Source organism: Cornus florida, unplaced genomic scaffold, assembly GCF_030987335.1.
Source record: "Cornus florida cultivar Cherokee Brave unplaced genomic scaffold, ASM3098733v1 CherokeeBrave_3.0.0_Hap2_Chr04, whole genome shotgun sequence".
NCBI lineage: Eukaryota > Viridiplantae > Streptophyta > Magnoliopsida > Cornales > Cornaceae > Cornus > Cornus florida.
In genome coordinates, this window is record NW_026775574.1 from 31,681,052 (window position 1) to 31,705,060 (window position 24,009).

The 24,009-nt window shown below is 35.8% G+C and overlaps 1 pseudogene; it reads right to left on the bottom strand.

Moving 5' to 3' along the window:
• Positions 1-23,187: 23,187 nt before the first annotated feature.
• On the bottom strand, positions 23,188-23,286 carry LOC132305690 (small nucleolar RNA R71; annotated as a pseudogene).
• Positions 23,287-24,009: the final 723 nt, after the last annotated feature.

Genomic DNA, 24,009 nt, shown 5'->3' on the forward strand with positions numbered 1-24,009 from the left:
TTCTCAAAGTGGTAATGGCTTGCACTTGCTCTTGGGAAGGGTACCCCAATGTAGGATTCACTTCTACAAAGTATTGGGCTTTTGGGTTTCTTTCAGATTGGCTAGGTAGTTTTTCAATTTCTTTTTCATTCAAGGAATTAGCTATCATCCCAATTTGGGATTCAAGCTTCAATATCGATTGAAAATGAGAATGCAACAATTTAGTGTTCATTTCCAAACTCCCAAAGCTACCAAAGCCTTATCCTTAAATGTGGAAGTGTTAGAAAGTGCATAAGGATGATGAGGGCAAATTTGAGAATCATACACTTAAGGCAAAGAATAGTGCTTTATTCTTTGATGATAAAAAGAAGATGAGGCAAATCCTCAAGAACCTTCATTTCTTTGATGAGGAGGAACATACCGACTTTGAAAATTTTCAGCTTGAAAAGGACTTGAATATTCACTCCACACCAGAATATAAGCATTTGAATGAGGGTGAGCAAATGTAGCATTGACTTGATCAAAGTGTTCATTAAACACATGCCCATGGGGACAATTAGAAGTAGAATGTAAAACACTAGAACATGTCATTCAAGGCTCACAAGAATGACGTGGATGATGAAAAGAAGATGATTAGGTAACCGGTTTTTGACTCATTAAAAATTGATCAAGCCTTTTAGTGAGAGTTTTGACCTCGGCTACAATCTCTATTGGACTTTCAATTTGGCACACTTTCAAATTTTTCTTTTTTTTCATTAGAATCATGACTCACCCGAGAAGTGTGATATTTATGCAATGAATTTTCACTCATTTTTTCAAAAAGGTGCCAAACATCATCTTCATGTTTCCCAAAATATGAACCTCCACATGTATTATCAACTATCTCCTTGTGAATGTTGGATAAGCTTTTATAGAAATATTGAACCACTTGCCATTTTGGAATGCTATGATATGGGCATTTCTATAGCAAGTCATTCAATCTTTCCCAAGCCTCATGCAAAAGTTCTCCCACCCCGTGAGAAAATTCTCTAATGCAAGTTCTCATTGAATTGGTCAAACTTACGAGGTAAATTTTTTTAAAAAATTTATTTTGCATTTGTATCCAAGAAGTTATTGAATTTGCCCCCAAATTGTTGAACCAATGTTTTGCCTTATTTTTAAGAGTAAAAGAGAAAAGGAGTAACCCAAGGACTTCCTATGGGACATTCATATATTTCACGGTGGAATATATCTCAAAAAATTCATCAAGATGTTTATATGGTTCCTCATCATCTAAGCTATAGACATATGGACACATTTGAATAGTCTCGGACTTAATTTCATATTGTTCGGCTCCAAAATTAGAAAGCATGATATAAGTCGGTGCATGGCATTCATTGAAATTGTAATGATCGCGGAGGATCATTGGAGGAATTGGAGCTTAAACTCCAGGAGGAAATTAGTTAAAAGGAGGATGTTCCACAAAATCCGGGTCTAAATAACTGAGATTACCCTCTAGATTTTCCATTAGAGTGGTCAAGATGAAAAGTGGGGAAAAGACCGCACAGAACTTCAACAACGCAACAACAAAACCATCAAAAACAAGCATTCTGCATTCGCAACACAAAGCAATCAACAACAAACCTCCACATACATTGTTCCCATACTCCCATGTTTTCAACAATATGCAAGAAAAATAAAATTTGCCTTCATGCAGGCTCACGATTTATCTAGGAAATTAAAAACTTGCCACCACGCGGGTTAACGATTTAACTAAAGAGAGTTAGAAAAGCTCGCAAAAGGTCCTTAAGTAACTTCAAATCATTTTTCAATTTTTGCCTTGCTTTGCTTTGCAAATTTTTTGAAATTGTTAGCTTTTTATACTTTTGCTTAGCTTAGCTTGCTCCTTGCTTTAGAATTTCCCTTTTACTTCACTTCCCTTGCTCAATGCACCTAGTCAATCAAGAACAAACACAATAAGTAACCAATTTAAAATAAATTAAAGACTCGATAAAAAGAGTACTAATTTCTAATTATTTCCAAAATACGGCGTTGCCAAATCACCGAAAACGGCGCAAAAACTTGGTATGTCATGTCAAGTACCAGTAACAAAACTGTGTAGTGTGGCCAAGTTTGAATTTATAGAATGCCACTACCACTTCTAACTAATAAAGTAGCTAGAGTGAGTAGGGATCGTCCTAAGGAAAATGAATGGTATTTTGGAATCAATTTATTGGATTAGTAGGTCGAATGATTAAAAGATGGTTTGTTGGTTGAATTAGACTACAATTTAAGCTAAAGAAATGCAATGTAAAATGACTAAAACAATATGAGGTGTAAAGAATATAAGAGAAGAATCTTGGGTCATAGAGTTCACCACTAAGCATTACCTTCCTAGACATTCAATATTTGATGAATTAGAGGGATTATGCGTTGTAAATGAAAGTGTGTGCCATTAATTGAAATATTAGGATGGATGGCCAAGTAAACATACATTGTCTAGTCAATCTAGTGAATAGCACAACATATCAAATTAAACCATTAATCCTTCCATAAGCCCACAAGTAATGCACACTCAACAAATTAGAGAAATATACTACTTGCATTCATAAGTATGAAACATCAAACAATAAGAATGGATTATCCACCTATCTAAGAAAGTAAGGCAATTAAACTACAACTAAACTAGTGACATGAAAAATAAACTAATTATGTAATGACCCAGTCATTTTAATTCCTTTCCCTTTCTCAGATTTTCACGGATATTTTTTTTTCGTTGATCTTTTCCTTTCTGAGTTCAGTTCATCATCGCTTAGTGTTATCTCGAGTTCTCTGGAGTGATTTCTAAGACTTTTTTCTTTGGATTGACAACTTCCTTTGAGGACCGAGTCAATTCCACATTTTTCATTTTTCGACACTATTCACTTTTCGTCCTTTTCCCTATTTCGTCTTTTTCCCTATTTTATCTTTTCCCTGTTTGTCACTTTATTGGCGTAACCACACTTCTTGTGTTCGGAGTTGGTTTTTGACTTCATGTATCTTTATTCTAAGTGGTTTCCATGAAATACGTATATTTACTTTTGTAGAGAGGTACTCTGGTTGCTCCCGGTGTTCATAGGGGCATAAATACAAAGTTCTTTGGAAACTTTTTGTTTTTTGGGGTGTTTTTCATAAATATATTTTGAAGATATTTTATTTCAGGGGTTTTTAAGAAAATATTTTTGGAAGATATTTTCATTCTGGCATTAGTGTAGTTTTCACTTTTTGGAGGGGCCATTGTGCAATTAACGAAAGTTATTGCAAAAATACCTCATCTGGAGCCTAGATCATCGTACGAGATTTATTTTCACATTTTATCAAATCATGTACTCTTAGAATTCCATTCTGGTCATTTTTCTCCAGTTTCAGAGTTTCTGACCCCAGTTGCCGCCAAACTTGTTCGAGGCATATCTCACTGCTCGGAACTCAGTTTTTGACGGCATTTCTTCCGTTGTTCATGTTTTGTCATTTTGAATCTTTTTTGTTCATAGAGTTTTACCGTTTGAGCGTGTCTACTCAAAATTCACTTTTTTGGACCTGGCGGGGCCCTTTCGGGGCACTTTTTGAGATTTTCTATAAATAGGGGACTTAAAGAAGAAAAGTCAAATTTTGATCATCTTCCTCCCCCTCTTGGCCGGCAGCCAGGGGAGCCCCTTGGGCTGCCACCTTTTCTTCTTCTCCTCCACTTGATTTCCTAAGTGAAAAGTCTTCGGCCTTCACGTTTATTGTTCCCCTCGACGAGCTCTACCTTTCTCCCTTATTAGAATCCATTTCTGACCATTTCTTGAGTTTGGGTTTGAAGTCAAGTTGTGATTTTCATGGGGCTTCCTTCGGATTCATGTAGATCGTGTTGTCCCCGACAAAACCCTTCGGTATCGTCGGATTCAGAGCACTTTTTTTCGGTGGGCTTTTAAGATTTTCATCTCAAATTGAGGTAGGGAATGTTTTAGGATTATTTGTGTGTTGTATTGAGTGTTTCCCATGATTATACAACTTATATGTATACCTTGTATCAAATCTAGAAAATTTGTATTATTTATTTCTTTCTATAAGAATTAATCTACAAGGGTGTATATAGCTTAGAAATGAATTATGGCATAATGATGAATTATGTTTTACTATGTTTGTTAACATATATTAAATTTGGATTATTTGGAAAAGAATTGCACTTTTTATTTAATATTTTTCTTTTGTAAAAGATTAATTTCCGTGGCCGTACCTTGCATGAAATTAACTTGTAGCATGCTTTTAAATTAATTCTTGGCATGTTGTTTAATATACTTAAATTTGAGAGCATTTGGATGAGTATAAAAATCTAGAAATTTTAATTAAAAGGCTTAATTAAAATCTATTTAATGACTCCGTTGGCTTAATTAAGTTCTTAACTTGATAATTGGAATGACTAGGACTTGTATACTAGCTTACGTTAAGTTTGGGACCATTTGATGTTGTTTTAGAATTTAGGGATTTAATTATCATGTTTTAATTAAATTCCATCCTATTGATCCAATGACCTAAGTAAGCTTTTGATTTGATTCATGTAATGAATAAGTTATGTTACTTAACATGTGTTAATTAGGGTCCATTTGATTGAGATATGAAACTTACAGAAATTAATTAGGTTATATGATTAATTTTCATTTCTATTGCGTTATTGATTAAATCATGTGTTTAACATTGATATTATGTTTGAAGCACGATTTTAGACTTGAAATGGATTTATGCGATTATGTTGCAATATTGAATTATATTGTTATAGCGTGTAACGAATCGCACACTGAAGATTCGATATGTGATGTTATTATAGCACGTAACGAATCGCGCTCTGAAGATTCGACATTGTCATCCTACAGTAGTTGTGGATTTATAGCATGTATTGTGTGGTTTCAACCTACTTATGCATGGAATGTAGTTTCGTGCTGTATATATATATTTCGTATATAAGTTGTTAACTTATTTATTTTGGAGTCACTTGAGACATGGTTACTATAACATAGCTAGAGTTTGGCTCTAGTACGGGAGGTATGAGTTCTCCCCGTCGAGCTAGTGCGCATAAGGGGTGGTATTACTAGCAGGTTAGTCCCCGTAATAGCCGTTGAGGTCTCGGCAGAATTCCAAGCTTAGATGTCCAAGTGTTCCACTAATTGATTTCGCACTTTTAGGTTTCTAGTTGATAACCTAAAGAATCTATGTCTTGATGTGTAGTATTAGAAATTCTAATTATACTAAATTGCTATATTTAGTTGATTTCGTATTTCAGATTTCAAGTTGATAACTTTGAGAATCTATATCTTGTTACTTTGTATAGCATGCTTCTATGTTGGTTCAATTGCATAGATACTGTGATTCTTGCTTTACTATTCAAATGCGACTTTGGAATGATCATATAGATTCATTTGGAACATAGACGTCAGGTGGCATGACCCACTTTAGTTGTTCTTGCATCTTAGATTTCAAGTTGATAACCTTGAGAATCTATATCTTGTTGCTTTGTATAGCATGTTGTTATGTTATTGAAATTGTATGAATGATGTGTTTTATGCTAGAAATGATTTAGGATAGCTTAGGATGTTCCCTGAGTCTCACCCTTGACATAGACGTTAGGTGGCATGAGTCCTTTAACATGTTTCACCTTAAGGTGAAAAAATTGTAAAACGTTAGGTCAATGCATGCTCATTTCCTATGAGTAGCTTTATGTTGCTCACCCCAAAGTTACTGGGGCATATTTCAGGCACAGGATACAAGATTGGAGATTTGCACTTGCTTTGGGTAAATTGCAGAATGGAAGTTTCTTAAATGCATTCTTGTTCACATGCAAGTGTTAGCATGTTGAGTTACCTTTGAAATGTAATTTTTCTAACTTGGAGGTTTGACATGTCAAATGTTGTAATTGAATTGTAATAAGGCCATAGGCCATTTCAGCATGTTTAAAATGTTGTTTTACACTTGTGTGTATGTTCACATCATCACACACTTGCATATAAATAATTTTGATCATGCAATGGGGGATTCAACTGAGGCTTAAAGTATCTTTTTCAATTCTGGTGTACATGGTCTAGTTTGAACTAGATTTTGTCCTTTTGGTTGTCATTGGTGCTATAGGGTACCATTTGACCCTTTTCATGTTAGTTTTCGTTTCCAGTTATTTCTTTGAGCTCCATGACTTCATGGAAGGTCACATTGGTGTCTTGGGGATGGTTTATATCTCTATAGAATTTGGTTTTATCTTTCACTTCCGCATTTCAAATCCGTTATCGGGTCAACTTTCGGTTCATCACTGACGCATCGGGTTGAAAAACTTGGGCCGTCACAAATTAAACTAAGGATGTGGCACAATCCATGAAGAAATAAGTATAAACCATCAAATAAACCACAAGGGTAACCCATTTAAGCACCATGCCTTGACCATCACTAGATTCATAATATCAACACACGTAGACATGCATCAATGACACAAAATCTAGAGATAAGCACATGAACATCCGTTCTAGCATACATAGACATATGGATAGAATCAAATGATCAATTAAAAATATTAAACTACATAAATCATTATAGAAATAAAATTTATATATATATAAGATGTCAAGACAAGAAATACAACATAAATCCCCATTAATAACAAAATATCAAAGTCTAGGAGGCATGCTTAGGGCTATCCCTAGCCCCAAGAGAGTAGTTTAGCCACTTATGGATGTTGTCAGAGGGCTATCTTCATGGTAGAATTCATCCTACTCCTCTTGTGTTATTGGTAGAAACCCTAGATGAGTGGAAGAACTTTCTCAAATTATATGTTTTTTCTCTCTAATATCTAACCAAGCCTCTATAACTAACTGACAAGGGCGGCCGAATATTGCATATTTAAGCGCCCTTATTTGCATTAGTTAAGTCCATTAGTTGATCATATGGTATATTTTAGTTTCATTTGCATATTTTTGTTTACTTTCAGGTTGGTTCCCCAAATATAGTTAAAAGTGCGGCTTTGTGGAGTTCTTGAAGAATTAAAGCATGCCGTTGTCGGGAACCTTCATTTAACCAAGCTAGTGATCCATTGGACTTATGTTTTTACCTGCAAAAAGTACTAAGGAGGTGGTCCAAACCAAAGCCATTGCAAGAATTTATTTCAGTGCCATCTGCAGCATTACGGGCTCTCGTAAGCCCTTGCGGGCACCCGCCATTTTGGGTAGAAAGTTTTGGATTTTGCAGGGGCCTATAATGCATTGCAGGCCCTTGCCAGGTGCCATAATAGGCCACCCGCGGGTGCCCTCCAAGACCTTGCGAGCGCCCTCCATTTTGGGCAGAAACATTGGAATTTTGCGAGGCTTCGCGGGATGTTGTAGGCCCTTGCCGTGTGCCGCAGCTCACCTCCACGACACCCCGTGAGCGCCTGCCGATTTGCAGACAGCAGACCACCAACTGCTTCGTTTCTTCCAATGCTGTCCCCTTAACCTAATGTGTGGTTTTGCAATCTTCTGGGGATGGTGAACCACGAAATTGGAGTGGTTGGGAGGCTATCATGGATATATAGAAGGCTTGTATGGTTGTATAAACATATCTCACATTGTAAGACATTTTCTAGAGAGTCAAATATTGTTCTTGAGAGTTTTGGGTTGGAGCTTGCTCTAGGTGCAAAAATGGAGGGTAAGATCACTTCAACCTCTTCCTCTCTTGCTTCTATGGGTAACTAACTCCCTTTCTAGGGAGGTGACGAAGCCCTTCCTTGTAAGCATGTCTTAGATTTGGGTTTAATTTGGGGAAAGATGTATATATGTGGTAGTTTTACAATTTAGAACACTCATCTTGATGTAATAAAACTTAATCTTTATAAATGATTATGTTGAAGCTATTGTCTTATCTTAGATTATAATTTCTCATGATTGTATAGCTTGCATTTTTATAGTGACAATGAAAATTGTGAAATGGTTTTAATGGCATGTTGATTAAGAGGTTTGACAATCCATAGCTTAGGGCCTTCCTTTGATGGATTATTCTTGTTTTTTTTAACTTCATGTGCTTTTATCATTTGATCAAGGGTGATAATCTCTAGCTTTGAGAGCATGTCTAATGCTACACCCTAGTTTAGGTAGTTCAAGCATGTAAAAATTTGATAGGTTATTCTTGCTTCTTGATTTCACGAATTTCTTGAAGATAATGTAGCAACCATGTGTTGCTACATATCATGGCTGCTTATATATGTTGTTTCCCCAAGTTAATCATAAACTAGCATGTAAATAGGGTAGGTAGTGAATTCACTTCCCTAGTCCTCTCTACATATTTTTCCTCTCCTTTAAATTTCTTGCATATATTGTTTATGCCCATTTTTAATTTCAAGTACCAAGTGACAAACCAAACAAAACCTTACACCCCTTTCATCAAACTAAAAGTGATTTTACAATCTTTTTTTTTCTTCATAATTGTAGTTGTATAAAGAAGAAAGAAAACTGTACAAAGTCACAGAGGGCATTCCCTCAGAATTAAATAGCACCTAACAGAGAAATGGATACAAACATCCAACCTTAAGAACACCTGTAGCAGAAAGTAAGAAAGTAATCCACTTTCTAAGTAAGGAAAAAACTCCACTTCCAAATTAAAGCCCCTAAGCCAAGTCTGAAAGGAGTAAATGATGAATATCCGACACCTCCAGCAACAAATTTCTTGCCACAACCTCTGGAGCAGTAGCAGTTCCATAAATTCTTGCATTTCTCTCATGCCAAATCCCCTAAATCCCAGCAGCAAACAAAGTTTTATGAAACCCTATACTAGACAAATCTTTAAACCAAATGAAAAAATCAATTAGAGATTCCATAGTAGCAAAAGGATGCATGTTCCACTTCAAAATATCTCCCAACCATCCCCAAAATGCTTGAGAAAAAGTGCAGCCAATAAAAAGATGAGTTGTTGTATCAATAGCACTATGACACAAAGAGCACCTAGCCGCCAAACATACCTTTCTTCTTTGAAGATTCACCATAGAAGGAATGCAATTTTGCAACATGAAAACTATAGTAATAGACCATCGAGGTCATGCTTGACCCCAACAAAACCTATACCAACTGACTTCATCTGTATGAATTCTACAAATCTGCCAAGCTTTTTTGAAAGAAAACCTACCATTGTCCCATAATAGCTTATCTTTAGAATTATGGATAGGTATTTGAATTAGAAAATCTCTAAACTAATGCACATCCGGACCTTGAAGCATACTAACATTCCATCTACCATTTTGCATTAAATAGTCCAGAGAAGCAGTCCGAGGAATATATAAGGATCTAAAGATTCTATGTCCAAACTTTTGAGCAATTGTCACACCATTACACTAAGGATCATGTAGAAAAATAGAGTTACCAGTTCCAATATAAAAATTAACATGTTGCAGCATTGTGTCTCTCATTTTTCCAAATGACAGAGTGAGTACTCCGAGGGATAGCAGACCAATAAGAAGCTTGAGAAGTGTAGTTACTTTTAAACCATGAAACCCATAATCTGTCTTTACTTGTCAGAAAATCCCAAGCTAAAACAACCTTCGAAGTAGCCTGAATATCAATAAGCTTTCTCAGCCCAAGACCACCCTCAGCCTTAACTCTAGTAATCATATCCCAACTCAAAAGATGAATCTTCTTTGCATGATCAATACTACCTCATAAAAAATTTCTACACATCTTTTGTAGCTTGTTAATAACAAAAATTGGAACAATATAAAGGCTACACCAGTAAAGAAAAATAGGAGTCACAGTGGAGCGGATGAGTTCAACTCTTCCAGCAACTGATAACATCTTATTACACCAACAATTAATTTTTCCAGAAACCTTATCAATTAATCCTTGACAATTAGACCTCTTCAAACCAAATGGACATTGAGGTAAACCCAGATACCTGATTGGAAATTGCTCTTCTGAGCACTTTAGAATTCTCAATAAAGAAAGCTTTCTCCCCACTGCCTTTGAAAATATCACTCTACTTTTTTTTTCACTCACTTGTAAACCTGTTAGCTCTTCAAATTTCTTGAACAAAATAGATAATACTCTAGCATTAGAAACTGAAGCCTTGCAAGAAATGAGAAGATCATCAGCAAAAAACACATGACTTAATAAAGGTTGAACTTTAGCAGCTGCATGAGTTACACAGAGGTCTCCTTGTTGAACAGCAGCATTAATAATAAAATAAAGATGTTCAGTGATTAAGGTGAATAACAAAGGGGATAGAGGGCACCCTTGTCGTATACCCCTTCCTGGTTAAATAAAGCCTGGAGGAGAACCATTAACCAAAACGAAATACCCGGTAGAAGATAGAATAGAGGAAATCCAAGAAATACAGATATTACTAAAACCATAACCCTTCAAAATTTGAAATAAAAAATCCCAGGAAATAGAATCATATGCTTTTTTAATGTCCACTTTCATAGCCATGGAAGCATGTCTTGATCCCTTGAAATCCCTAACCATCTCATGTGCCAAGATCAAAGCATCTTGTATTTTCCTTTCTTTAACAAATGCACTTTGTTCAGGCCCAACCAACGAAGTTAACACCATGGACAATCTATTAGCCATAATTTTGGTAATAACTTTATATAGAAGGTTGCATAAAGCAATAGGTCTAAAGTCTCCTAACTTTTTAGCATGTCCCACCTTAGGTATCATGGTAAGGAAACAACTACTAATCCCCATAGGCATTCCACTGGTTAAGAAAAAATGATGAACTGTAGAGACCACGTCTTTACCCACCACTGACCAAAAAGATTAAAAGAAATGGCCTGGAAATCCATCAGGACCAGGAGCTTTGTCAGGATTGAACCCCATGACAACCCCCTAAATTTCTTCCTTACTTACCAATCTATCCAAACTTTTAACCTCCTCGCTATTCAACTTTTTTGTAGGGGTTTCAAAAGCTGGAGTACTCTCATTTGTTTTAGAAAACAAATTTTGATAGAAATCCATAAACCAAGTCCTAATCAGCCTCAAATTTGTAGTAGTTTGTCCACTCTCATTCTCCACTGAAGTAATAGCATTAAAGTTCCTATGTTGTTTCATTTTATTATAAAAATAACCCATACATCTATCAGTATCCTTTAGCCAAAGAATTCTAGATTTCTGGGCAACCAACACTTCTTGATCCACTACAGCAGCCTGGTAGTTCACTCTAGCTTCCTTTTCTACTTGAAACTTACTATCAGATGGATCACCCAATAAGTCCAATTGTGCTTTATCTAACTATTTTTTAGCCTCAATTAGCTTTTCTCCAATATTACCATAACAATTTTTGTTCCAGTCCTTGATATCCTTCTTAACTAACTTCAATTTCTTCAAGAGAACATGCATAGGATTCCCAGACACCTCAGCTACCCAAGCTTTCTGCACAATTTCCCGAACACCCCCTTGTATACACCATACCTTCAACATTTTAAAGGGTTTGGGACCTACAGCGAAATTCTTAGAAATATAAATGGACAAACCATAGTGATCAGAGCATGCAGCTGCTGTGTATAGGATTTTGGTACCAGGCAACTTATCCATTCATTCCTCATTTAAGAACACCCTATCCAACTTCACAAAAATCCTCCTAGTAATTTGCCATCTGTTACACTAGGACCGATCCCCATTTATAGGATGCACTTCACTGAGATTAGCCTTCTGTAAACAATCATTAAATTCATCAAGTCTCTGTGGAACCCTTTTTCCACCTTTTTGTCCCTAGAAAACATTATAGCATTCTAGTCCCCCATGGTCATCCAAGGGCCACAAACAAGAGTAAAATAATGCACAATAGAGCTCCACAAGTCTACCCTTTTCTTTAGACAAATTCATAGCATACACAGGAGTGCAAAAGAACTCTTCTCCAGTACTCAAAACTCTCAGCTTCAGAAACATACACTAAGTCTGTACGTTAAGCACTTGAATAGAAAAAATAAGAGGGTTCCAACCTACCCAAATCCTACCATAATCATGGGCAACATAGTTATTAATCCAATCCCAGTTCATCCTCAGTCTACTGGTAATGGTATCAAAAGCTTCTTGCTTCACTTTAGTTTTCACAAAACAGAAAAAATGAGAAGCTTCTTTAGTTATCCAATTAGCGACCTCTCTCTATCTTCTAGGCTTGTTTAAGCCCCTTACATTCCAGAACCCAATCATTGAGAAGGTGAGGGCGGGGCTGAAACCCCTCATTTACTTCTAATAACCTTGTCCGAAGCTATCGTAGCTCTATAGCTAGATTTTTTATTCATCTCCACCATAACAACACCTTCACTACCAGCCTTATGAATTGGAGTAAACTCCTCACTAACATCCACACCAAACCTACCTTGAGATGGTCCCAAATGAGGACTTACCACATTTTCAGTAACCACAGGAGTTATATTTGTCATGTCTGCTCTTGAAACCCCCTCTATAGTAACCTTATCTTCAGTAATCAAAGGATCAATATTTGTCATGTCTGTTCTTCAACCCCCTTCTATAGTAGTATCAACAGTCACAACTACAGCTTCAACTTTTAACTCTGCTGTATCCAAAATAATGTCTTTGCTCACCAACTCTCGTTGTGGCATTACATCCACCACATCTTCTTTGCTTGATATTCCTCCACTCAGTCACTCTCCTCATTAGGAAGCATCAAATGTATCTCTCTCTTGGGAGCTTACACCTCCTCCCATTCCTTCACTTGAGTTATCTCAAGATGTTGAGCCCAAACCACCTGATAAGTGTGAGGAGGATGTTGAAAGTTTGAAGGATATTTTTTCAGAATTTCCCGCGCTAAATATGACCCTTCACCAATCTTTGCTTGACGTGCCCTCACTTGATCCACCTTTCCATAATCCAAAAATGCCCCTAAATAATCCAAAGTTCTTCATTGAGGAAGAAGAGTGGGTTGAGGTCTTTCCGTTACCTTTTTTCAAATTTTATCTTCAAGCTCTTTTGCCTCCACTTTTAAAAGAATTTTCTTATTTGGGGAAGAATGACTCTCTAAAGACACATGGTATAGGGTAAACCTTAGGTTGAGACTTGTAGTTAGATTTTATTTATTTTATTTTTTTTAGTTCTTGATTTTTTCACTTTTTGCCTTTTTTTCATTTGGATGTTTTAATTTTGTTGAGGCATTTTAGATTTGATTTCATGAACTTGTGGATATGCATAGTTTAGTTTCCTTTGCACATTTTCAATTTGTTTTTGTGTGCCTATGCTTTTATACTTGTGTGTTTTAGTGTTATTTTCATAGGTTCTTATGTCCAAGTTTGGGGGAAGATCATTTTGGCATCTCTTCATGGGATTGCATACAGCTACAATGCCAGAGTTTCCTCACTCATTTGGTATTATTATTCCTTTTAGCCCCTATGCTCTTTATTTATACATCTTTGTCTTCACACATTGAGGACAATGTGTCATTCAAGTTTGGGGGTATTGTGTAGTGTATAGTGTTTGCATTTGCTATTTTGGTTCAAATCGATTGGTATAAAACTGAAAATTTAAAAAAAAAAAAAAAAAAATGAGGCAATGATTTTGGAATTTTGGAACTTGTTGGAGATTCAAGCATGTGTTGAATACTTTGTGTATAGTGGTAAATGATATTTTGGAATTGAGAAAAATCTGAAATGAACATGTGGATTCAAAATGGTTTGTATAAATGCTTCAATTAGATTATGTTCGAGTATCACTCTCTTCTTTGCTTCACACTTCACATATGCACACCGAAAACTTAATTGTGAGGCATGTAACCTGATTTATCTTGACTATGACTTAGTTGATTTGAAATGATGACCCTAATGAATGGATATCTTTAGTATTAATCTAAAAAAAAAAAAAAAAAATGAAATGAATAATGAAAATGACTAGCTTAAGTTCGTAGCCTTACTAACTCGAGTTATTAAGCCCTTAGAGTGTCCTTACACATACCACCCTAAAGCCATCCGGTTTGGGAGTTGCTGACCTAACACTTGCTACATGGGTTAGTTAGAAAGGTTAAGGGACTTAGGCATTACACGGTCATTCATGAAATAAAAATAAAAAAATATGGTTCATTGGAGTTCGTAACCTTGCCAACTCGAGTTATTAAGCACTTGGAGTGTCCTTACACTTAGCACCCTAAAGTCATCTGGTTTGGGAGTTGCTTGCCTTACGCTTGCTACATGGGTTGGTTAGAAAGCTTAAGGGACTTCGGTATTGCACGACCATAATATGTATAAAAATAAAAAATAATAATAAAAAAAAGTTGTATTTTGAATAAAAGCATGCCTTAAAGACCTCATTTAAAAGGAAATTCAATGATTTGAAGACTTGTGTTTTGAAATTGGAAAAAGAAGGTAAAAGCGGCATATTGGGAATCCGATTCACTTTAAATGAAGCTAGAGATCATTTCTATTATAGATATGATAATTGACAAATTTATATAGACTATGATGTTAATACATGAGAATTGAAAGATGATTAGTCATTTTGTTCTATTAATGCTTCATATACATAAGGTAGTTTTCATAATGATTCCATCTCCAATGTTCTCTATGTTTTAAGTTACAAATAAGCTTTGTGCATCTTCATGCACCATGTTTAATGTTCGTGGGTAACATTCCTGTTAAACCCTCATGAGACTTCACTCGTCCTCTAGGGATGCCTAGGGGTTTAAAAGGCTTGTTGCATATGCTAAATGCAACAGGCACTCCCATAAAAGAGGAGATTTGTTGTCATTTCATTAAGTATTTTCATTCTAGTTTTGCTATAGGACTAGCAAAATGTAAGTTTGGGGGTGTGATAGGAGCCGAATATTGCATATTTAAGCGCCTTTATTTTCATTAATTAAGTCCATTAGTTGATCATATTGTATATTTTAGTTTCATTTGCATATTTTTGTTTACTTTCAGGTTGGTTCCCCAAAGATAGTTAAAAGTGAGGCTTTGTTGAGTTCTTGAAGAATCAAAGCATGCCGTTACTGGGAACCTTCATTTGGCCAAGCTAGTGATCCATTAGACTTATGTTTTTACCTATAAAAAGTGCTAAGGAGGTGGTCCAGACCAAAGCCATTGGAAGAATGTATTTCAGAGCCATCTGCAGCATTGTGGGCACACGCCATTTTAGGCAAAAAGTTTTGGATTTTGCAGTAGCCTGCAATGCATTGCAGACCTTCGCCAGGTGCCAAGATAGGCCACCCACGGGCGCCCGCTATGCCCTTAAGGGTGCCCGCCATTTTTGGCAGAAACTTTAGAATTTTGCGGGGCCCCGCGGGATGCTGCAAGCCCCCGCCGTGTGCCGCAGCTAACTTCCACGACACCCTGCGGGCGCCCACCATGCACTGCGAGCGCCAGTCGATTTGCAGACAGCAGGCCACCAGCTGCTTGGTTTCATTTAATGTTATCCCCTTGACCCAATGTGTGGTTTTGTAATCTTCTAGGGATGGTGAGCCACGAAATTAGAGTGGTTAAGAGGCTATCATGGATATATAGAAGGATTGTATGGTTGTATAAATATATCTCACATTGTAAGACATTTTCTAGAGAGAGAAATATTGGTCTTGAGAGTTTTGGGTTGGAGCATGCTCTAGGTGTGAAAATTGAGGGTAAGATCACTTCAACCTCCTCCTCCCTTGCTTCTATGGGTAACTAACTCCCTTTCTAGGGACATGATGAAGCCCTTCCTTGTAAGCTTGTCTTAGTTTTAGGTTTAATTTGGGAAAAGATGTATATATGTGGTAGTTTTACAATCTAAAGCACTCATCTTGATGTAATGAAGCTTAATCTTTATAAATGATTATATTGAAGCTATTGTCTTGTCTTAGATTATAATTTCTCATGATTGTATCGCTTGTATTTTTATAGTGACAATGAAAATAAGATTGTGAAATGGTTTTAATGACATGTTGATTAAGAGGTTTGATAGTTCATAGCTTAGGGCCTTCCTTTGATGGATTATTCTTGTTTTTTTTTAACTTCATATGCTTCTATCATTTGATCAAGGGTTTGATAATCTCTAGCTTAGTGAGCATGTCTAATGCTACACCCTAGTTTAGGTAGTTCAAGCATGTAAAACTTTGATAGGTTATTCTTGCTTCTTAATTTTATGAATTTCTTGAAGATAATGCTACATATCATGGCCACTTATATATGTTGTTTCCCCAAGTTAATCACAAACTAGCATGTTAATAGGGTAGGTAGTGAATTCACTTCCCTAGTCCTCTCTACATATTTTTCCTCTCCTTTAAATTTCTTTCATTTATTGTTTGTGCACATTTTTAATTTCAAGTACCAAGTGACAAACCAAACAAAACCTTACACCCTTTTCATCAAACTAAAAGTGATTTTATAATCTTGGTTGCCATAAACTAGCAATCTTTGTGGTTTGACTTACCCGTACAGTAGCCCTATTTTACAATGATTTGTGCTATTGCAAAGGGTTGATTATAATTGTAATCGGATCGACCCGATCACTAACCAACCTCTCTACTTAAAAATAGCCAATATGCTTTTATAGGTAGCTCAAATGTCACACCAATGGTCAGACCTCATGTATTAGGACCTCAAAATAATTATACCATGAGAACACATTTAATTTGGCTTGAAATCAGCTTTTCACGCAATTTGAGGTAGTTTAATCGATCACAAGGTTGCTCGGATCGATCAAACTATGGCAGTGCACTTTTTGGATAATGACGAGGCTGAGATATTTTTTGGAAAAGGACAAAAGTAGTAGGTGGGGATAAGATCATAAAGGTTCAATAGATCGAAGGAAAGGTTGGATCGATCGAAAAAGATATTTTTCTGAGAATAAGGACAAAAGGCTCGATCCATCATGGCATGGTTGGAACGATCACACTGTGATCGATCGGAGCTTGGGTTCAATTGATTATAGAAGACTTTCTTCACCCTTTTGCTTCCACTTTGCTCCTTTCTTCCACTAAGCTTGAGATTGCTTCTTTTAATGCACTAATTCAACTGAATTGACTTATTCTGGGGATAAGTACCTGAAAAGGAAAATAACACGAAAATTGACTAAAACGGGAAAATAAGATAGAATAAGGTCCTAGAATATTCAAGCTTAAGGGGTTTAAATGCACACTTTTTAGCGCTTATCAAATATCTTTTGAAGATATTTTATTTCATGGATTTTTAACAAAATTTTTTTAGAAGATATTTTCATTATGGGTCATTCGTGTAGTTATTCCTTTTTGGAAGGGCTATTATGCAATTAACGAAAGTTTCCTTATTTTGAGCCTGCATCCTTGTACGGGATTCGTTTTCATATTTCGTCAAGTCGTGTACTCTTAGAATATCCTTCTAGTCATTTTCCCCAGTTTTAGGGTTTTCAGCCCCAATTGCTACCGAACTTGTTCGGGGCATACTTTTCTACTCGAGATTGGTTTTTGTTGCCGTTTCTTCCGTTATATATTTTTTTCCATTTCAATTCTTTTTTGTTCACAGTGTTTAACCATTTGAGCACGTCTGCGTAGATTTCACTTTTCGGGGCCAGAAGGGACCCGTTCGGGCACTTTTAGGGTTTTTCTATAAATAAGGGGTTAAGAAAAAGAAAACATTTCATTTTTCTTCTTCTCCAATGGCCAGCCAACAGCCATGGTAGCCCCTAAGGGGTGGTTGGGGCTGCCACCCTTCTCTTCCCCATTTCACCTCCTTCCACTTTAATTTTTCCTTCGACGATGAAGGCGTTGTTGTAGGCCTTAGCGAGACCTTCCATTCCCCTCTATTAGAATTCGATTTTGACCATTTTTAGTTTGATTTTGGAGTTGCCACAAAGAGGATAGTTGTTCCCCTCGTTGTCCCCGTCATAACCCCAAAGTATCGTCGGATTGGGAATGGTTTCTTTTTTGTGGCTTTTGAGATTTCATCTCAAATTGAGGTAGAGGGTGTTATAGGATTTATCTTGATGTATTACATATTTTTGATGCTTATATAACATGTATGCAAGCTTTGGTATATGATATATAATTTAATTTAATTATTTTCTTTGTATGAAATTTAATTCATATGGTTGTATCTAGCATGGAATTAAATTGTGACATGATATTAAATTAGGCCTTGGTATGTTCCTTGACATATATTAAATTGAGAATATTTAACTAAGTTTTGAAACTTTTATTTAATTATTTTCTTTGTAAGAAATTTAATTCACATGGTTGTATCTAGCATGGAATTAACTTATAATGTGATATTAAATTAGGCGTAGATATGTTCATTAACATATATTAATTTGAGAATATTTGGAATTTTTTAAAAAATCAAGAGAAATTAATTAATTTTATTTTAAGTGTTTTATTCACTTAATTGAATATTTGAGTTGATATATGTAATGACCATGCTATGTTCTTTAACATATATTAAATTGGGAATTTTTGGATGAGTATTGAAATCTAGATAAATTAATTATTTTATTTATTTAATTTCTATTTAATTATTCCATAGCTTCAATTAAGTGTTAATGTGATATATGTGATAACTATGATGTGATCTTTGACATATAATTATTTGAAAATATTTGGAATTGATTTAAAATCAAGAGAATTTAATTATTTAATTTAATTAAATTCTATTTAGTTGCTTCCGTTGATGTAATTAGGTATTGATATCATATTCATGCTTAAGTTATAAATTTGGAACTTGTTGTTTACTTACATGATAGTATTTCATGAATTGATGTCATAGTATAGCTTATTGGTATACACATTATATATTTGACATTTATTATGCCATTGTACCGTGAAAGCCAAGGGCATATCTTGTGTGATTTCAATGACTTGGTTGTGCATGGTATTTGGCTAAATGCATTGAGTATATATGAAATACCTTGTTGCATAACTTGTTGATTTTAGAAAGACTTGGGACATTATACTTTTGATGGCTAAAGTTTGGCTTTAGTACGGGAGATAAGAACTCTCCTAATTTTAGTGCGCGCTAGGTGGTACCTTGAGGACTAGTAACCCAAAAAATAGCAACATCTCAGTTTTATTCCAGATTCTAGGTCCAAGATATTTCCACTTATTTGATTTCGCACTTTAAATTCCAAGTTGTTAACTTTGTGAATTTATATCTTATTATGTTACATAGGAAGTTCCAACTATGTTAAAATGCATTGTCTAGTTGATTTTGCACTTTAAATTCCAAGTTATTAACTTTGTGAATTTATATCTTGTTGTGTTGTATTGGAAGTTTCTGTAATGACCCGGTCTTTTCCCTCCTTTCTTTTTTCGGTATTTTTCTTTTTTTTTTCCATTTTCGTCTTTTTCTTGTTTTTTTTTCCTATTTTGTCTTTTCCCATTTATCGTTTTCGTTGCATAACCTCACCTTTTGTGCTCGGATTTGATTCCGGCTTTGCATACATCCATGATATTCAATTTCCAAGATATTTACATTTTTACTTTTATAGAAAAGCATATTAGATGTTTATTTTTCTTATAAAGGGTATGGATGCATAATTTCTTGAAAATATTCTCGACTTTTGGGGTTTTAGTGTAATTATGTAAAGTAATTATTTTTTGTATTAGGGACCTTTTCGTAATTTAATTTGGAATATATTTTAGAAAACGACTTTTTTGTAATTTTTGGAAAGTGTGACAAGTGTCACACTCCTATGGTGCCACTTGTTGGCATTGGGGTGGAAAGACTTGGAAGCATAATCTTATAACACATGGATGGTGGAGATTCACCCACTTATTGGCCTAGGATTGGAGCACTTGTTAGCTTGGATGGTTGACAAGTGCAGGCTTAAGATTAAGCCTAGGAAGTAACTATGGATTAGTGACAAGTGTAGACACCTAATTTAGTCTTGCATTGTGTGTGTGAGAGAGGTAGTGCAAGAACACATAGTAAGTGGAGAATCCCATCACATTTAGTTTAGGGTTTGTGTTTTTATTTCATTTTATCTCTTTCCTCTCAAACCCTAACCTTGCCACCATTGAAGCAAAGCTTAGTTAGAGTTTTAAGCTCCATTTTGGCCTCCTTCGTTTCACCTTAGACCCATAAGCTTGGAATACTTTTGCTAACACTCACTCTCCTCTACAAAACTCTAGTTTGGTTTACCATTTTAAGCTTGGTTGCTTTGGATTATAGAGATTTAGTTCTCTATTGAAGTAGGGGTGGTTGTATTTTTATCCTCTTTGGTGATGAGCGCTGAAAAGTGCGCATTTAAGCCCCTTAAGCTTAGGTATTTTAGGACCTTTATCTATCTTACTTTCCCGTTTTAGACTAATTTCGTGTTATTGTCATTTTTAGGTGCTTATCCCCAAAATAAGCTAATTCAACCAAATTAGAGCTTAAAAGAAGCTAACTCAAGCTGGATGGAAGAAAGGAGCAAAGTAGAAGCAGAATGAAGCAAAGTGTGGAAATCAGCATGTTCGATTGATCTCAAGAATACTCCGATCGATCGAAAGTTCATCGATCTAGACTCTCCAAGATGGATCCAAGCTCTTTTGTCCTTATCCAAAGATCCTATAAAGTTTGATCGATCCAATAATTCTCAGATCGATCGAAAACATTCCATCTTATCCTGTTGTACCACCCTACCTACCACTTTTGTCTCTTTCTCCAAAATATCTCAGATCTGTCCTTATCCAAAAAGGCGCCGCCATGGGAGGATCGATCCAGCCAAAGTTTGATAGATCTCAGCCAAGTTCGATCGATCTTAGCATAGATTCAATCAATTGAACCCTCTCAAGTGCGAATTAAATTAATTTCCAGCTTATTAAAAGTTATCTCATTGTGCAATCATTGGAGGAGCCCTTGTGTATGAGCACCATTGGGTGTGATATTTGAGCTACCTATATAAGGATTATGAGCCACTTTTACATATATGCTTTTTAGAAGTTGATAGATACAATTTTTTATTATTCTTAGAGAGGAAGAAAAGAGAAAAGGAGGCTACAAACACATTCTTGGAAGGTCTTCCATCTACTTCAAGAAGAAGAGCATTTCTACCATGGAGATAGCCTTTGAGAGTTGGAGGGCACCATTCATGAGTGGTTAGACATCCTCTTGGGGCTAGAGTTAGCCCTAAGCATGCTTCCTTTACCTTAATTTATGTATTTTTGAGGGGATTTGTGTTGTAATGTATGTTTTGACATCTTTATATACATAGATTTTGTTTATTCAATGATTTGTGTGGTTTAATTCTTCCAATTGATCATTTCATTCTATCCATATATCTATATATGCTAGAATAGATGTTCAAGTGTTTGTCTCTATCTCTTGTGTTGTTGATGTATGTCTATGTGTATTGATGCTATAGATCTAGAGCTTGTCAAGACATAGTGCTTAATAGAATGCGCTTGTGGTTTATTTGATGGTTCATACTCATTTTTTTATGGATTGTGCCTCTCCTTTAGTTTAATTAGTTTAATTTTCATGTTATTAACGTAGATGTATTATAGTTACCTTAGTTATTAAATGAGAGGACAATCCATGCTTATTATTTGATGTTCCATACTTATGAATGCAAGTAGTATATTTCTCTAATTATGTGATGTGTTTGGGATTGTGAGCTTAAAGGAAGAATTAATGGCTTAGTTTAATATATTATGCTATTCATTGTGTTGTTTAGACAATATACACTTAATTGGTCATCCATGCTTGTTGAAACAACCACACACATTCACTATTGTTGCAACATATGTTTTTCCCCTCATTAATTATGAATTGAGTGTATAGAAAAGTGATGCTTAGTGGTGATCTCTAAGTCCCCAGACCTCTCTCTCTTGTTTTCTCTATCCTTTAATTACTTGTTTTATATTGAGCTTGTTTAATCTTAATTGTAATATAATCAACCAAACAATCAACCTTTGATCACTCGACCTACTAACCCTAAGCATTGTTTCCATTACTAGTAGCCCTCCAATCCCTTGGGACGACCCTATTCACCCTTGCTACGTTAGTAGTAGTGGTAGTAGTGGTTTTAATAAATTTAAACTTGACCCAAAAGGCTTTTCTTGAACCGTGCATTCACTACATTATTTTGGCGTATAGGAACGGTCACCGTGAAATTTTGGCACCGTTCCCAGGGATTGAATTGGCAACGCCGTGTTTTGGAAACATTTAGGAATTAGTACTCTTTTGATCGTTTCTTTACTTTATTTTTATTTTTGGTTACTTATTGTGTTTGTCCTTATTTGGCTAGGTGAAATTAAGCAAGGAGGTTAAGCAAAGGAGAATTGAGAAGCCAAGAGGAGCTAATCTAAGCACAAAAAGGACTAGAAATCTAAAAAATGCAAAGCATAGCACAGCTTGGAAGTTGAAAATGAATTGAAGTTACTTAAGGACCCTTTGTGAGATCTTTCTAACTCAAGCTCTAGTTAAATCGTCGGCCCACGAGGAGGCTTGTTTTTCATTTCTTAGATAAATCGTGAGCCCGCTTGGAGGTAATTTACTTTTCTTTGCATATTGTTCAAGCATGGGAGCATGGGATCATTGCATGTGGGGATTTGTTGATTGATTTGTTGTGAGGGAGAAGTGTTTGTTACTTGCTTATTTGCTTGGTATTTATCTTTGCTAGTGTATGCATGGTCGTAGGTCATTAAATCCTACTCTTGTCCTTCTTAATTTTCATCTTGAATCGGTTATTCGTAATCCTAGGGGAAGAGGTAGTTTTCATCACTCCATTTCACCAATGGAGAATTTGAATGACGACCATGTGGAGGACCTTGGTTATATAGACCAACAAGGCATCCTCCACCCTAATGTGCATCATGAAAATGTCCAAGTACCATTTGGCATGCCTAGACCATTCATTCCACCACAACAATAAGGCCAAATTCCATTGGGAATGCCTCAACCAATCTTTGCTCCACAACCTCCCATGGTTCAAGCTAATCAAGGTGTTCGTGTAGCACCACCAATTGTGAATCCTCCCATTGCATTAAGAGGCCATTATGTACCTAATGAATATAATACACCCACTTGCATTTAATTGCCCCCATTTAGAGCACATCACTATGAAATCAAACCACAAACCATTCAAATGCTTCCTAACTATCATGGACTTCCTAGTGAAGAATCTTATAGGTATTTGGATAAGTTTCTTAAAGTGTGTTCCACCATGAAATACATGGACATGCCGGAAGAAGTTTTAAGACTAAACTTTTTCCTTTCACCCTTAAAGACAAGGCAAAATATTAGTTCAACAATCTTAGGCCTTTTTCGATAACCTCTTTGGCGGAAATGCAACAACAGTTCTTGAAAAAATACTATCCAGTTTCTAAAACCAATGCCATGAGAACTTCAATTAAAGAATTTTCTCAAGGGGATGGGGAAATGTTTCATGAGGCATGGGAAAGGTTTAATGATTTGCTTAGAAAGTGCCCTCATCATAACATACCTAAGTGACAACTAGTCCAATATTTCTTTGAAAGTTTACCGGATAATCACAAGGGTATGGTAAATGAATCTATGGGTGGTTCTTATATTGATAAGCATGAAAATGATGTGTGGCAATTGTATGAAAGTATGAGTGAAAATTCCATGCATAGGTCTATATCTTCTAAAAATAGTAGAAACCTAGGTGGAAGGAAGAATGTCGGCTTATATCAAATTGACAACTTCAATGACATAGCCGCTGAAATGAAATCCTTATCTCAAAGGTTTGATCAATTTTTTATCAACCAAAATTCGGCAAATCAAGTATCTTCCTCCCCTACTCATATTCATCATCGTGCGTCTAATGAATCTTGCATGACTTGTTCAAGTATCTTGCATTCTACTTCTAATTGTCCCCATGGACATGTGCAAAGTGAGCCCCATAAGCAAGTCAATGCTACATTTGTTAATCAAGGGAATAATCCCTATGGCACTCATTACAATTCAAGTTGGAGGAACCATCTGAATTTTTCTTGGAAAAGCCAAGGGGAATGCTCAAACCCGCCCCAAGGTGGTTTTCAAGGGAAGTATGTTCCGCCACCAATGCAAGGCCAAGGTTCCCAAGGTTTTAAATCATCATCATTTCAATCACATGGCAATCAATTTTCTAATTCTCATTTCTCTAATCAACCATCATATTCTCAAGGAAATTCTAGGAGTCCTGCTTTTGAAGAGAAAGTTTT